Source organism: Coptis chinensis, chromosome 3 (genome assembly GCF_015680905.1).
Source record: "Coptis chinensis isolate HL-2020 chromosome 3, ASM1568090v1, whole genome shotgun sequence".
In the NCBI taxonomy this organism is placed as follows: domain Eukaryota; kingdom Viridiplantae; phylum Streptophyta; class Magnoliopsida; order Ranunculales; family Ranunculaceae; genus Coptis; species Coptis chinensis.
In genome coordinates, this window is record NC_141458.1 from 54,604,119 (window position 1) to 54,619,806 (window position 15,688).

At 38.3% G+C, this 15,688-nt stretch overlaps 1 long non-coding RNA gene across 1 annotated transcript; it reads right to left on the reverse strand.

Moving 5' to 3' along the window:
• Positions 1-836: 836 nt before the first annotated feature.
• On the reverse strand, positions 837-3,144 carry LOC147510045 (uncharacterized). Its single transcript, XR_015216704.1, has 4 exons — positions 3,095-3,144; positions 1,957-2,015; positions 1,335-1,452; positions 837-866 (listed from the first exon to the last, which is right to left on the reverse strand). It is a non-coding gene; the product is annotated as an uncharacterized LOC147510045 (long non-coding RNA).
• Between the last annotated feature and the right edge of the window lie 12,544 nt (positions 3,145-15,688).

Below are 15,688 nucleotides of genomic sequence, written 5' to 3' on the forward strand. Positions count from 1 at the left end.
GAGGCTTTTCTCTCTTTAATTTAGGGAGAAAGCCTCGAACCTGAACTCAAACCCTAAATTGAAACGAAATTGTATACCCGATTTGCATCTGCAGTGGAAGGTACACTTCAAGTTTTATTTTAATTTGACGGATTGTATTCTTATTTGTGCAATTATATTTTCTAACCCTTATATTTTCACCATTTTCCCATATTTTTTTTTCTTGAACAAATGTGTAGTGTTATTTCCTTGGCACTAAAAAATGGGCAAGTCCCAAACTATGAAGCGATTTGTTGGCTCTACAACAAATAAGTGAATACCTATCATCTTTGCTAGTCAGAATTACATATGATGGATGACCCAGAGAAAAAGTCACAGGTCACCATTTACCTAGAGAGGTCTGATAAGATGCTTTGCATCATTTGATCTAAGGGGCTCATGGATGTCAGATATAATATCTGGACATTCAAAGAAAAGTCAGAGATGGGCCATCAAGGAACACAATAAGGACAACTTTTTTGGCACAGGAGATCTCGTTGGACCAATTGGAGTATTTCGTCCACGCCCCTGCATGTGTTCCAGTTCACATGAATGTCATCTATAGACCAGCTTTATAATTTCTCTACGAAGAGGCAACATAGACTTTGTCTAAAACTCCAAATCAAAATGAGAACAACAAATAAATTCCTTAATAAAGGGATATAAGCTAATGAAAATAACAAACATTGCATTTATCCAAAAACTGATAGAGGTTACAAGCTCTTAGTAGCTTACGCCTTCCGCGATCAACCAAACCTGCAAATATTTCCTCCACTCTCCCAGACTCTCTACAGCTGCAAGCACTCTCTTGTTCACCCCCACTTTGTTTGGCCTAGTGTATCCAAGGCCTGGAAAAGTGCAAGTTTATATGATATCAACCACAGTCGAATGTAATACAAAGGTCATGTGAAGAAAGCACTAATTCTGCTACTAAATTCAGATAGCCCTTGATCATAAGGAGTTGTTCCGTGCCACATATTATCAAACGTATTCAAAGTGACATACTTATATGAGGAATTTCAACAAATGTAAACAAGAAAATCAGTAGAAACTTAAAAATCTCAAAGAAGAATTTTTCTACCATTTTGTGAACATGGAAAGTCAGAGTTAAGAAACAAAAACATTTTCATTTGTAGAGAAGTCAAATAATTTTATTAAACATTCTCCAATTTATTGAGGAATGAAATTGCCAACTTGTAGAATTTAAACATTATTCAAAAATAGATTTAAATGCACATATGCAACATATGAACATAGTGTAAAGAAGGAATGAAGGTATCATCCTCAAGTCATGGTTAGTGGAAGAAAGATGCTACCTCAAATACTTTTTCCATCTGTTTCCTAGGGACACTCTTCATTGCATCTTGTTGTTGCCTTGCACCATGAGTACGCATCACATACGATGGTAAAAACAAATGCCCACCTCTTTCATATCTGTAAATGAAAGATATTAGACTGATATTGAATGTATTGGTAGGACTAATCCACCAAAAATGAAAACAAAATAAACAAAACAAAATAGAATGGGGAAGAAGGAAGCACAAAGTATAAGGTTATAGCTAGGTGCTATGTTCCATGGACACGCCATATTTTGAAAAAAAATCGTGTCGGATACATATCCACGTGTTCGTGTCAGACACATTGAATGTGATTTACCTCAACTTTTGATATTTTGTCGTGTCAATGTAACTTAGCCCAGGTGTATGCATGTCTTTTCCTGTTATTCTGAATCATTTAGTTATGCACAACAATGAATAAAATAAGGGTAGCCAGTAGTCTACTGGCAACACTTAAGTGGGTGTTAAGTGGGGGTCAGATCAAACTCATAAAGGGGCGTGCATGGGGTGTCAAGTGTAGGGACAAAAACCAAGCAAAAACTAAAGAAAGGAAAATTGACTTAAAGAGATAATCTTAAGAATGGAAACATTGTCTTCGTACCCTTTCCACTTTCTTGGTGGTATCAACATTGGAACATAAGGAATTACCATGTGCCTAGCCTGCAAATAGACAATTATAAAAATATATAGGAACTGGATAAAATTGCAGCAGCAACAGCTTAGATAGGAATCAAGAAACTAAGACATCCAAGTACCCAAGCAACTTCATTAAATAATATATACAAATACCCAGCTATGCGTGTATTGGTATCAGAAAAAGATCGAGTACCAACAGGTTTTATCTACCCAAAAACGCACATGTAGCAGTAACCTTTTCTTTTTAGTAAATAAAATGTAGATTACATCAACCTTAAGAGCTAAAATATTAGCAGGAGACAAATCTTAAGCCCCTTAGCCCCCATACACCCCAAATGCCACCAAAACTAGATTACAATTTACAAGCATACTAAACACCCCTGTTTCTCGTTACCCTTCTCACCCAACAAACAATCTAGCTGCACAAACTGGAGAACAAAGTCCTGCTGATTCAAGTGACCTTCTTAAGTTGGCACATGCCCCTGCATTGACTAGCAAGCCCAGCACCCTCATATCTACTTAATCCCAGTCCATTTCCAACATAAGAGCTAAGCCACATGGCTTACTTAATGTGCCGCATGACGGCATGAGACATACCAGGTCTCTTGGATTAGGCCTGCTGTTCACCTCTAAGCCCAATATGTTTAAAATAGGGTCCAAACCCACCACTGACCTGACTATATTTCTGCCTGAACTGTAAAAGTTAATTATATGGTTAGAACAGCTACACATAACACAATAACCCAGCCTCCATTATTCCTCATGTTAACATGAGTAGCCCATCTCTCCCGAAAAAGAAATACACAGTTTTGTTGGAAGGCAAGAAAAAACTTTGTATTTTTCTAGGGGTACGGCGACCTTGAAAGAGTTGAGGTTCCAAAACTTTGCGGTTAATAGGGTTTCCATTGTTTTGTAATGTATTACTGTCATGGTCCTTGTAGTGCCTTACTATGTGGAGGTATCTATAATGTACTTTTACTACTATGTAAAAACAAATGAAATATAACTTTTACTGCTCAAAAAGAAAAAATAAATAAAGAAAAAAAGAAAAAACATCACAACTGGCCTCCAAAAAAGAGCTGAACAACAACTTGTTAACTTACAGTTCTATCAAGCCCTTCACGTGCTAGAGAATCACATTCTATAACCCCATACCTATTGCCACCTCTCCGCCAAGCGAGGAAGAAAAAATACCAAATGATTAGATGTGGTAGGAAATGCATACTGTGGAACTTGGTTCACAATTCACACCATAAGCTTTTACAGGCAAAAGATGAGAAGATCTCAACCTTCCAAACATGAAGAAAACTTAATTTTGAAAAGCAATGAAAAATGGATAAAATAGAGGAAAAACATAAATACTGATCAAAAGAAATAAAAGTGCATATGCACCATATGCATAGAAGCGTCATGTCGGTTGATTTTGTTGGTCAAGTTTAGCGAAAAGTCGCGACTCAAATGAGGTTGGTAAGCCACAACTGTAGGATACAGAGAGTAACTAAGTCATACCCTGCCTCTTTCATCAAAGTCTTAAATGTGTGTTTTAAATGCAGGTCGGATTTCAGGCGGATCATCTGGTAACTGCTTAACCGGAGGTTGCACAAAGGCCGTCTCTATCAATAACTCAATCAGGCGGCTTCCCTAACTGCACACATGTAGAAACAGGAATTCACTTGTGTTATAGGAAAATTTTGAATATCAAACTGCCCATACATACTATATAACCTTGAAATTCAAAAACCTTAGCCTGGGCATCACGGCCCCAAGACTTTGTCCCATCTTCACTTTTCACCAGCCTTTGCACCTCCTTTAATCTTTGCCTCTTGATCAAGTTTTTACATTTTCCTCAGAATCTCCTGCTTTTTTACTTAAAGAATCATCTTCGTCAACTTCAATCGTCTTCCTACTTCGAAACTTTTTAGTCCTCTCCAAAAAACTATGAATCCTAACCTGAAAAATACAAACAAATAAAATCACACAACAGAGCTCATTGAACAGACAGACACACGCACACACCCATATAAACCTATATATCTGCATATGAGTATGTGCATTTATGTACAGACAACTTTTTGTTTTCACAGTGATGTGTTAAATGTTAAGGAAAATTATAACCACTAGTGCAACCAATTATAGAATATGATTGTAAGACCCAGTGCAGTATGGAATCCATCCCCCTTACCTTAAATGTAAAGGAAATAAAACTGGTAGGATAAAAATACATTTCCACTCAAAAGAAAAGTGGGTGCTTAAGCCATGTTTGGCAGCCTGTGATACATATCAAGTATAAAGAAGGCAAGAGACTAAATATTTAACACTTGTTGAAATCCATATTAAGTATGTCCTGTATCTGAATGTGTTTGCCAGTCTCACAGAACTTCCTATAATCAAAGCCAATAAAGGTGTCTTGTTTTGGTGGGAATTTTACAATTTAAGAAATCTTAGGTTAACATTTGTTTTGCCACTAAGGACTTTAAACCTGCGATTCAGAACTTAAGGACCAAGCAGTTAAGCAAGTTGATGTTACAATCAGGACACCTTCATGTACATGGTTATTATGTTCATGCTGCATTGCTGCCAAACACAGCCATAGGATATAACACCCATTTACTTATGCAACAATGAGAAATTAACAGTATCTGTGCTTGAACTTACAAAATAAAGCTGAAACCCAATTTTTTTATATCTATGATTAACAAGGGAGTTAAGGCTATTGACAATAGTTTTAGCCAGAAAAGGTGAAAAACATGTTATAGCCATCCAAACAAGAAGTTGCCAATACAGGATACTCTACATTACGAAGGGCAAAAAGGCAAAGGATCTACAGCGAAGCAGAAGCTGAGGTACACTACCTATGGCATAACTCTAACTACTACTTATCAAAGTTTCCCATCTAAATAAAAAATTTCCGAAGGGACTGTCTCTCTACTCCTCCCAGAATTTCGACTAGAGGACATAAGTCCTTTCATCAAAATAGTAATCTCCACCTATGAAGCACCCGATCGTCCCTAAGGGTGAAGTATCCGTGTCCGATCGTGTCCCGACGGATCACTCCCGATCGTGTCGGATCTGGCGATTTGGAGTATCGATTTTATAATTAATTTTTTAATTTCCGACACGCTGGGGATCTACGCTGGAGGACAAGCAGGGGATATCTGAGGGGCAGTAATCTCACACATACAAGAAATTTTTTGGAACTTCAACAAAAAAAAAAGTGAAATAAAATCCAAATTAAGAAGAGATGAAAGAGAAGAAAGATGAAGCGGATCCAAGTTATACATGTAAGTTGCTGCTTAATGTGTTTAAATTGGTCATTTTATGAAGTAAATTGCCATTTTAATTTGAATTTGGTGAAAAATGCTCAATTATATATATATATATATATATATATATATATATATATATATATATATATATATATATATATATATATATATATATTATTCAAAGCGTGTCCATGGCGATATCCGTGTCCTATATTTTTGAAAATGCAAGTGTCCGGCGTATCCGTGCAGCGTGTCGGTATCCGTGCTTCCTAGATCTCCACCATATACAAAGGCTCTTTCCACGGTGTATCTTTCTCTCTCCAACCAATGGCCAAATGAGGCAAATGGTAAAATAGTCCAAAACAAGCTTCCGTTAAAGGAGTTAATTCCCAAAACACAAAGCTAAGAGATCCTTCATGTCATGAGAGCATGGAAAAAAAAAAGGCATACCAAGCGATGATTTTATATCTGAAATCTTGATATGGGCTATCAGATTCACTGAATACATTTCCAATATATTAGGAATATCTCCCAAAGTTGAATCAGGACTTTTGGCAAATAAATGTAAGAAATATTGGTCCTTTTCCCATGCATCTTGTTTCCATTGTTTTAGACCTATCCCAAAAAAAATTCATCAGTTGTATGGGGGATACCAAAGCTCCGTCTCAAAGTTCCTTTGTTTGGCGTGTTGGGCAAGCCAAAAGTTCAAACCAGGTAGCCTTACTAGAGAGTTGGTCAATCATTGTCTCATCCATTGTCTCAATCTCTGGCAGTGGTCTCTCTGTAATCTAGGCTTAGAGAGAAAAAATGGAAGATAATAAGAGCGTGAGAGCTATATGACTAGATTACAGGGAAAATAATTTTCATGAACCAAATACAGCCGACTCATTGGTGCGATCAAGTTAGCCAAAAGCCTCTTCCTCTTAATGAGAATTCAATGCAATTGGCATCCCTTGATCTATCTGAAGGTCTTCCATTCGACTGCAGATGTCTTCATGGCTCCTAAAAATTCAGTTAAGCCCACTTTTTTTCATTGGAGTATGAATTGGTTGAACTCTACCTTAATTTAGTTAGGCTCACTTATATGGTCCTATTTCATATGCACTGTTCCAGCTCTGACAATGCATAAAAACAAAGGCAAGATGGGTTGCTCCAAACTAACCCCAAACCAATATTTGAACTTCAACTTATTGGTGCCTTTCTATATTACAGGATAATGGAGGTTGTATCAATTTATCGATTCCATGCGTCAACTGTACTGAAAAAAACATATATCCCCAATGCACTAATAAATGAAAATACACACCACATATACATGAAGTAAAGTAATTACACACAATAAATTGTACATTTCGGATACTGACCTCATTCTCAATGGCTTCACCAATATGCACAGCAGCCTGAACGACCCTAACACACCCGTCATCCTGTCCATTCATTAACAACCCCATCATTTTATGCATAACAATAACCGCCATTTTATCGGCAGGCAACAACCCAATATGTTGAGCGTACGCAGCTTTCTGTTTCTTATTCTCTTGAAACTTGTGTTCCTTAGCTATAGCTTCTTTCAAAGGCTCAAACCATCCCAAAACAAACTTTTCACATAAGGTAAATTAGGGGCTAACTTTTTTCTCACACATTTCTCTCTCAAACTCTCTATACTCTTCTGCCGTCTTCTCTCCACGCCTCGGTTTCTATCTTAACTTGTCTCCTTCTCAATGCGTTGTACTTTCTTTTATCCATTTCTTGATTTTTTTCTTGTCATTGGTGTAGGATAAAAATGAAGCAATCCAGGGTGGGTCTTCTTCTAGAAAGATGGGTTGGGGTAGAATGGGAATTTGGAAAGAAGTTGTGGATTGAGGTGGGGTGTGGGTGTGCGTTTTGAAGTTGAGGGAGTTTTTGGGTATTTGGGGTTGGCCACGTAACCATTTATGAGGATGGGGAAGAGGGGAGAGTGAATGGAGTTGTGGAAGCCAGTTTTTGAGAATGGTTGTTTTCAGGAAAGGGATAATTTTGAGAGGAGGGCAGAAGAAGAACCTCAGATAAACCCCTTTGTTGGTTATTGGGCCGGGTAGGCGGGTTATGATGGTTAAACTGAATTGTGGAAGCCCAAGCCCAATTGGAGAGTGGCCTAGGTTGCCAATTGAGATTTCAAATTTCAAAATGTGCTCCCCTCGTTGCTCTCAAGGAGGGTATCCATTCATATACTATTATTATCTTTTCATAGCGGTGGGGAAGGAGTGGAAATTGGAAGAGGCATCTGAGTGGAGGGAGAGCGAAGAGAAGAAATGAGAATGACGAAAACCAACCAAATGACATTTTGGCCACATATCCCCTCAGCCCCGAATGTTAGCTCCGCTTACTTGATTATCAACGTCCACAAGAAAATGGTAAAAACGATACAAGAGGAACCCTAGATAGTTCGACATATATCACACATGAATTTACCCGGTGTGAGATTGTTGGAGTTATCCTCACATGAGAATGAGAAAAGAATAGAAATGGTTATGTTACGTAAAGAGATTTGAAGCGCCTGCTCAGGTCAGTCTAGCCAAAAGCGCCCGTGCACTTGTTCTTTGGAAAACGAACGAGGCACTTGAAGCCTTGGTCGAATTAGCCTTTGCGAGGCGCGCCAGCACCATGCCTATATCTGCGGTTTCTAATTCACTACTGATAGCGCAAAATTGAAAGGGCAGTATAAAACCAAAAGCAAGGTTTTGGAAAATAAGAGCCAACACAAGTCACGAAATTGAAACCCAATTTTGAGAGCAATCAAGATTGAGATAAAACATTTGTAGAGATAAAAGCCTATAAAGAGATAGGAGTGATCTAGTAAGGTGGAGAGACTTTAGAGAAGCGATTGTAATATTCTTTCTCGCGTTATAAAATGATTAGCTCTTGTGGAAGTAGGCATCATTGGGCGAACCATGGTACATATTTGTGTTGTGGTATGCTTTATATTTTCTTTGCATTATTATTTATTGTAAATAGTTGTTTAGAGAGTTGGGCATGCTAGGTTGGTTGTAGTGGATATTTAGAATTTGTGCGGAGTAGTAGTGTGTTCATATTACAAGTTATTTGTGTAGTGGAAATCGATTGGAATCGTTATTTCCCAATAAGTGGTATCAGAGCCAGATTGGATTAACCTAAGTTGTTATCCGAATTTTGCTCGGAAGGTGTTTGACAAAATTCATGAGAAAATATTTGAGTTTAAATAACTTGTAGAGATAGACCATTCAGTGAACACTCGCATAACTAATATGAATAGAGTGAACTACACTATTTGGATGGCTAAGATGGAAGACTTGCTCTATTGCAAGGACTTGACCCTGAACCCATTGAAAATGGAGGAAAAACCGGAAACGATTATTCACGGTGAGTGGAGCAAGCTTGACAAAAAGTTATTAGGTACATTCGACGGTGGATTGGCAGCAGTGTCTTCCACCATGTATCCCAAGAGACTTCTGACTTTTAGCTTGTGAAAGAAACTTCGAAGACCTTTATGAGAGGAAGTCGTTGAGGAAACAAAGTCTTTGCTCATTAAGAAGTTTGCCAACACAAAGTACATGAAGAAATTTCCATGGAGATAGCTCTTGGGGCATTGTTGAATGAGGAGACAAGAAGGGTTTACGAAGCAGCTCCTCTCACTTTCGGAGATACTTGTCCGCGAGAGAGCGGGGAGAGGTAAAAGCAAAAACCATATCATTCTAGAGGTGATGGCGAAGCAAATCTAGGGGTGAAGCTAGAACTCCTAAGGCCCGGAGACAATATTACTATTGTGCCACCAAGGGTCACTTCGTATGAGTCGCGAGAACAATCGAAGAAGGATGAGAAGAATAATTGTGTACATGAAGACATAGTAAAGAGGAACGAAAACACAAACAGAGATACTACCGTACTAGGACGATAGTCTAGTAGGAATTATGTCAGAATGTGGTGTGTGTTGTCTTAGTATCTCATGCCAGGATATAGAGTAGGTGATAGATACAGGAGCATCCTATCACGTCACACCGCACAGGAGATTCTTCACTACCTACAACTGTGGTGAATTTGGTAAGGTAAAGATGGGTAACAGTGGCGTCTCAGAGATTATAGGCATTGGTGATGTTCATGTAGAAACCAATGTTGGCCACACCTTGACACTCAAGGATGTAAAACATGTCCCTGACATTCGGCTAAGCCTAATTTTCACTGGGAAGTTAGATGATGATGGCTTTCTAAACTCGTTTCGTAACGGGGTATGGAAACTGAGCAGAGGTTCCATTGTAGCAGCCAAAGGGAATAAAACTTGTTCTATTTACAAGACACACGCTAGTTTGTGTAAAACAGAAGTAAATGCGGCAAAAGAAGAAGTTTCCTCCGAGTTATGGCATAAGAGACTATGCCATATGGGATAAAATGCATACAAGTTCTTGCCAAGCAAAAGTCTTGCCACACATCAAAGTGCGCATTTAAATAGATGCACTCATGTTTGGTAGGAAAGCAACACAAGGTGTCTTTCCAAAGATTCCCGCTCACATAAAGGACAATGTCTTTAAGCTAGTTCAATCGACTTATGTGGTTCTATGAAAGTAAAGTCCCACGGCGAGCTTTGTACTTCTTGACTTTCATTGATGATGCGTTAAGAAAGAAGTACTTGGCGTGTTCAAGATTTTTCATAGCATGGTGGAAAGAGAGACTGGGAAGGCTTTAAAGTGTATTCGCTCAAATAATGGGGGTGAGTATATATGGTCGTTTGAAGAGTATTGCAAAAGTCATAAGATTCATCATGAGCAAACCGTTCCCAAGACACCGCAACAAAATGGTATAGCCAAGAGGATGAATCGTACCATTGTAGAGAGGATGAGATGCATGTTGTCTCACTCTAAGTTCACGAGAACTTCTTGGGTAGAAGCAATGCGCCGCGGTAGTGCATGTGATCAACATATAAAGTCAAAGCCTCTGAATAGTGATTATTCGAGAAAGAGTATGGTCGAGCAAAGATGTTGATTATGGACACTGAGGGTATTTGGGTGCATGACATTTGTTCATATTCCCGAGGATGAGAGATCCAAGCTTGATGAAAAAGCTAAGCGGTGCATTTTTTTAGGGTTATGGGGATGAGAAGTTTGGCTACAAATTTTATGATCCGATTAACAAGAAGGTAATCCAAGTCGAGATGTTGTGTTCTTGGAAGTCCAAACCATAGCAGACTTTGAGGATGGTGAGAAGCTAGAAGCTTTCACTAATAATCTTGTTGATTCAGAACAATAAGTTCCTACTGTGGAATGTGTAGAAGGTATTGAGAATGCAAAGAACCATGGGTTTGAAGCTCATAATGATGATCCTATTGCTCATGATAGGATAAAACCTATTGATATAAAAGATGCAGATGAAGGGCATGAACCACCACCTGAGCAAGCAGAAATGCATTCTCTTGAGCCACAAGAAGATGGGGTAAGGAGGTCTGACAGGGAGAGACAAACTTGAACCAGATATCCACCCTCATGCGTTATGTTTTACTATCGATGGTGGAGAACCTATGTACTATCAAGAGGCTCTTGAAGGTACGCATGACAAAGAAAGTGGTTAAAGGTTATGCATGATGAGGTGGATTATTTGCATAAGAATCACACTTATGAGTTAGTTGAGAAACCGAAAGGAAGAAAAATTCTCAAGAATAAGTGGATCTACAAAGCCAAGCATGAGAAGAATAATCCACACCCAAGGCACAAAGCTCGCCTTGTTGTGAAGGGTTTTGGTCAAAGAAAAGGTATTGACTTTGATAAAATTTTCTCTCCCGTAGTTAAGATGACTTCTATCATGGTGGTATTGGGTCTGACCACGAGTATGAATTTAGAGGTTGAGCAACTAGATTTCAAGACAACTTTTCTTCATGGAGACCTTGAAGAAAATGTCTACATGGACCAGCCAGAGGGGTTTGAGGTCAAAGGCAAGGAACACCTAGTATGCAAGCTGATAAAGAGTTTGTATGGGTTGAAGCAAATGATATCCACACTTTGCGGTCTAAAGATTTAGATTCTCTACTCCGTTCGGTGTAGACTCAAGTCCTTACTCACGTATCTTCATGCGTTTAGATCTAGTAGGAATTCGAACCAACCTAAAGTCTAGGACATCTTACAACCTTGTTATGCTCCTTAGAAAACTAGTGAGTAAGTTTTTATTTTATGATTAGTTATACTAAAATTACTTAACTGTCTTTTAGATTCTTAAGGTTATGTAATCATGCACACTAAAACAAAGTAAAAATCGATTTATAAAAAGGTGTAGAGAGTTAATTCTCCTCATGTGAAAACAAACCTCTATTGTTTGACTCTAGTTTATGGTCTCTTAATCTTCCTAGAATTCATAGACAAATCCTAACAAAGATCATGTTTTTTATCCCTAACAATATAATTCATCTCTGACATCATATTGTTAGCATATGGAACAAAAGCAATGACTTATCTCTAAGTCACCACCTTGATTCCTAACTAGACTCTACACCAACTACCATTTTGGGGTAGGATGTAAAGTCTAGTTTGTTTTTCCTAAACAACTTACTAGAAAATCTATACAAAAGTGGTTCCTCACATGAGTATCATTAACCCTCCACAAAGGGAGGATTTAGCTCATGATCATAGGATTACAATGATCATGTGTTATGTATACTAATGAGAGAGAAGAAAAAGAAAAAGAATAATAGAAGAACTAATTTACTTTAAGAAATTGAGATTTTATTTAGAGAAACAAGAGTTGGTACTATTAAAACTATTACAAGCTTTCTTACCTCCAACTCAAACTAAAAACTAAATTACAAGACAAGGCAAATGAAAAAGGAGTCAAGTGGAGTTAATGCTCCCAAATGTGACTAAAGACTTTTTTCCCAAAATCAGCCCACTTAACCTTTCTCTCCTCTCCTCCCACGTGAAATCACCTCCTCTCATTTATTACAAACCTATCTAAAAATCCAAATCATGCCAAAATTTCACTATTTTGGATAAACATCATTTTACCACATGCAAGGTGTCCATTTGTGCCAATAATTTGGCACTTTTGTCTTGACATGCTCCATGACTGATGACTCATCTTTTCTTGTAGGCCCGAAAAATGGGTCTATTTGCTGTGTCCATTAGTGGGTCCGGACGTGTCACACCCCGAATTTCGATAAATCAGATAATATAAATGATATCCGACTCCTCGATATCCGAGATGTGACACCAACCTCAAAACCCAATCTATATCATAACCCTTAATGAATAATAATACATGCGGAAAACAAATACAATAAAATACTCAAAACAATCCACTCATCATTATGAATACTTGTGGTCAGAATAAGTTACAAACTTCTTCACTTAATAATTTGGAAAAATAAATTAAACATATGTCCCCAACAAATTCCACTACATCTCTGAGGAAAAATGAAACAACATCTTATTGAAAATAAATGCTAACATCAATCACGACAGCCCGCCACCTTCTCGAACATCAGCTAACCCCGCGTCGGTGATCGACTATGTTCATATAAGAACACACCCGATTAGCAAACATGCAATCGGGTCAACATTATAAATAATGTTGGTATGAGTAGCCTTAGAAAAACCATTTAGACATACATAAAATTTCATTCTTTACATGGCGGTAGTTCCTCCATCGAGCCTTAGCTTAAGGTAGTTAGTTCCTTCATAAAGGCACCTTAGCTTCTAACTATGAGTAAATAACTTATAGCATCCTAATACTTACCGTTATGCATGCTCTATCACGAGTGGGTCCTCTCTCGCAAGAATAATTAGTTTAACCCACTCTCACGCAAAGCAATTTGTGATAATCATATTATAAATTGAAACTTAACTTGCTAACCACACCAAAGGGAATAGTAACATATCCGTAACATTTATCAAGTGTCCCTAATAATACGCCCGTCTCTATGTTTTACCTAGTTTTCTGGCTACCACAATCGCTACCCAACCCCGAACATGTACATCCACATGCCTCCCCACATAATGAACCACTCCGTGCGTAACTACCACCACTGGAAATGATGCCGCGACACCGTAAATCCTCACACGGAAGCAATTATGTAAGTAATGCCACTATTCGGCATAAAATATTAGCGCATCATCGTTCTATTTTGCGCGAACGGAATAATCAAGCCACCATTATTCGGTTAGCGCCCGAAGAAAGCGCCGAAGGCCATTCGGATTAACCGAAACGCCCGAAGGGCCCGAAGGCCATTCGGATTAATCAAACGCCGGAAGGGCCAAATCATGAGTTGTGGGTAGCTAGGTTCTAGGATTTTTCGTTCGTAGTTTATTCAAGGGTATATATATACACCGTAAAATCTCTCATTCTTCACGTGCCAATATTTACACAAGATCAATGTCAAATCTATATTAGATACTGACAAACAAGTTTATACAAGAGTCACCCACATCCTATCATCGGATGGGTCCATAAATTCCATCTATAACATTTTTGGAAAAAGTCAACAGGTCAACAGTCAACCCAACAGTCAACGGTCCTAACCGGTGGTCCTTCCACCCGGTCCTCACCCAAACCCATATTTAAAAAGAGTTCAAACCCTGGTCCTAAGCGACTAGCTAAACTGACCCGGTTTAACCCGGCCCATAACTGACTTGGCCCAACTTGAACTTATCTAGACTCAACAGATCTTAGAACAGGGAGAACACTATCCGGTCCACTTAACATTCTATGGACCAGCCCACCCAAACCTGGTAAAACCGGCCCAACTAATTAGTCCTAAGTCCAAAACTACCACAAATGACACGGAGACTTGGATCGCTCTCACGGTCATCCCTTCCGCAGCAACAGCCGCTCCTTCCAGCCACCCCCAAAAACCTTCACACGCCACCCAATTCGATCTAAGCGAAAATGTGAAAAACCACGCGACTTTACTTCACCACTCAACCACCAATTTCCAGTTTTTACAACACTCTAAAATTTGTTAGATCCGACCACCATCACTGTTCTTGGGAGTTTTCGAACCCCCACAAACTCTCTACCACCACCATACCTCATTCCAACAACCCTCAATACACCAAAACAGTTCAAGCACGAAATAAAAACAAAACAATCAAAATTACTCAGTAACTCAGTAATGGCCGAAATGGCGTTTTTTGACAGAGGAGGTTAGGGGCTCGCGCCTCCCTTCCCCACCACCTAATGGTGTAGGCAGTACTAACAACTCTTCAGAGTATCTAACATGTACAGGAAAAATCCATGGTTGTTCAGAACAAAAACGGCATGAAAAGTAATAGAACGGTGGTTCTTCAAGAACTCGAAAATGTGGTCCGGTTGCATTGTCTAGATGCGAGAAACAATCAAGAATAACCACTCACAATAAGAATAATCTTTGCAGAGAAAAAGAGCAGACAATGAAGGATGAACAAAACATGGTTTTTTTTAAAGTCCAGTTACTGTGTCTATATACGGGAAAACCGAAAAAGATAAACTACTCACTTTATGTGTTAACAACAACGTAAAAATATCGACGAAAAAATAATGAAAGATCCAATCCCAAAATTAGCTCGCGAAATCCGTGTTCTTCTCTCCACTGTTGGCTTGTGTTGTGTTGTGTGAGGTTTTTCCAGAAAAACAAGTTCCTACTGAAGACACCCTATATTCTCCTTAACTTCCAAATTACTACATAATCTTATATCCTAACCATGGAAATATTATTTCTATTAAAAGGATTATATATATGTTACTTAGGTTAATAACTTGTTTCCTTTTTATTTAAAAGCTTTCCAAAAATTAAAGATAAATTACCCACATTCAAAATTCAAATACTAGTTTCATTTATTAACATTATTCAAATTATTATTTGGTATTTCCACTACTAGCAGCACCAGAAAAAATACAGTCAAATACAAAAATATTAAATATTGTTCTGCAGATAATGTAAATATAAAATAGGGGTCTTACAGGACGTGAATTTTTGCAATTTTTGGCCTGAGATAGAGCTAGTCGTGCTGATCATCTGAACAGCTTACTTGCCGAAACCAGAGTCCAGGTTCAAGAGATATGAGCTCTAGAAGTTTGATGCTTCTGTGCATGTAATCCTGTTTTGACTTGATTCTGTATTATTTGAGTCTTTGGGCTTTAGTCCGGATTTGTTGGGCTTCACATGGGTTTGATCGGAAAACTTATGTATACTCCCTATTTCGTGCTTAAATACTGGCTTTATCATCATGTTTACGTTGGTTGCTCCAACCTCCAAAAGCATGAAAATGCAATTATTTCATGATTATTAAGCACAAAATTAACCGAAATGTTACATCTCTATGGGGTTTTATAATATAGTTTTAGGTGCTTATCAGCAAGTACCGAGACGGTGGTACATAAAGTTTGATTCCTTTATGGTGAAGCAAGGATACAAAAAGTCTGCTTCCGATCATTGTGTGTTTGTTTAGAAATTTCCAGACG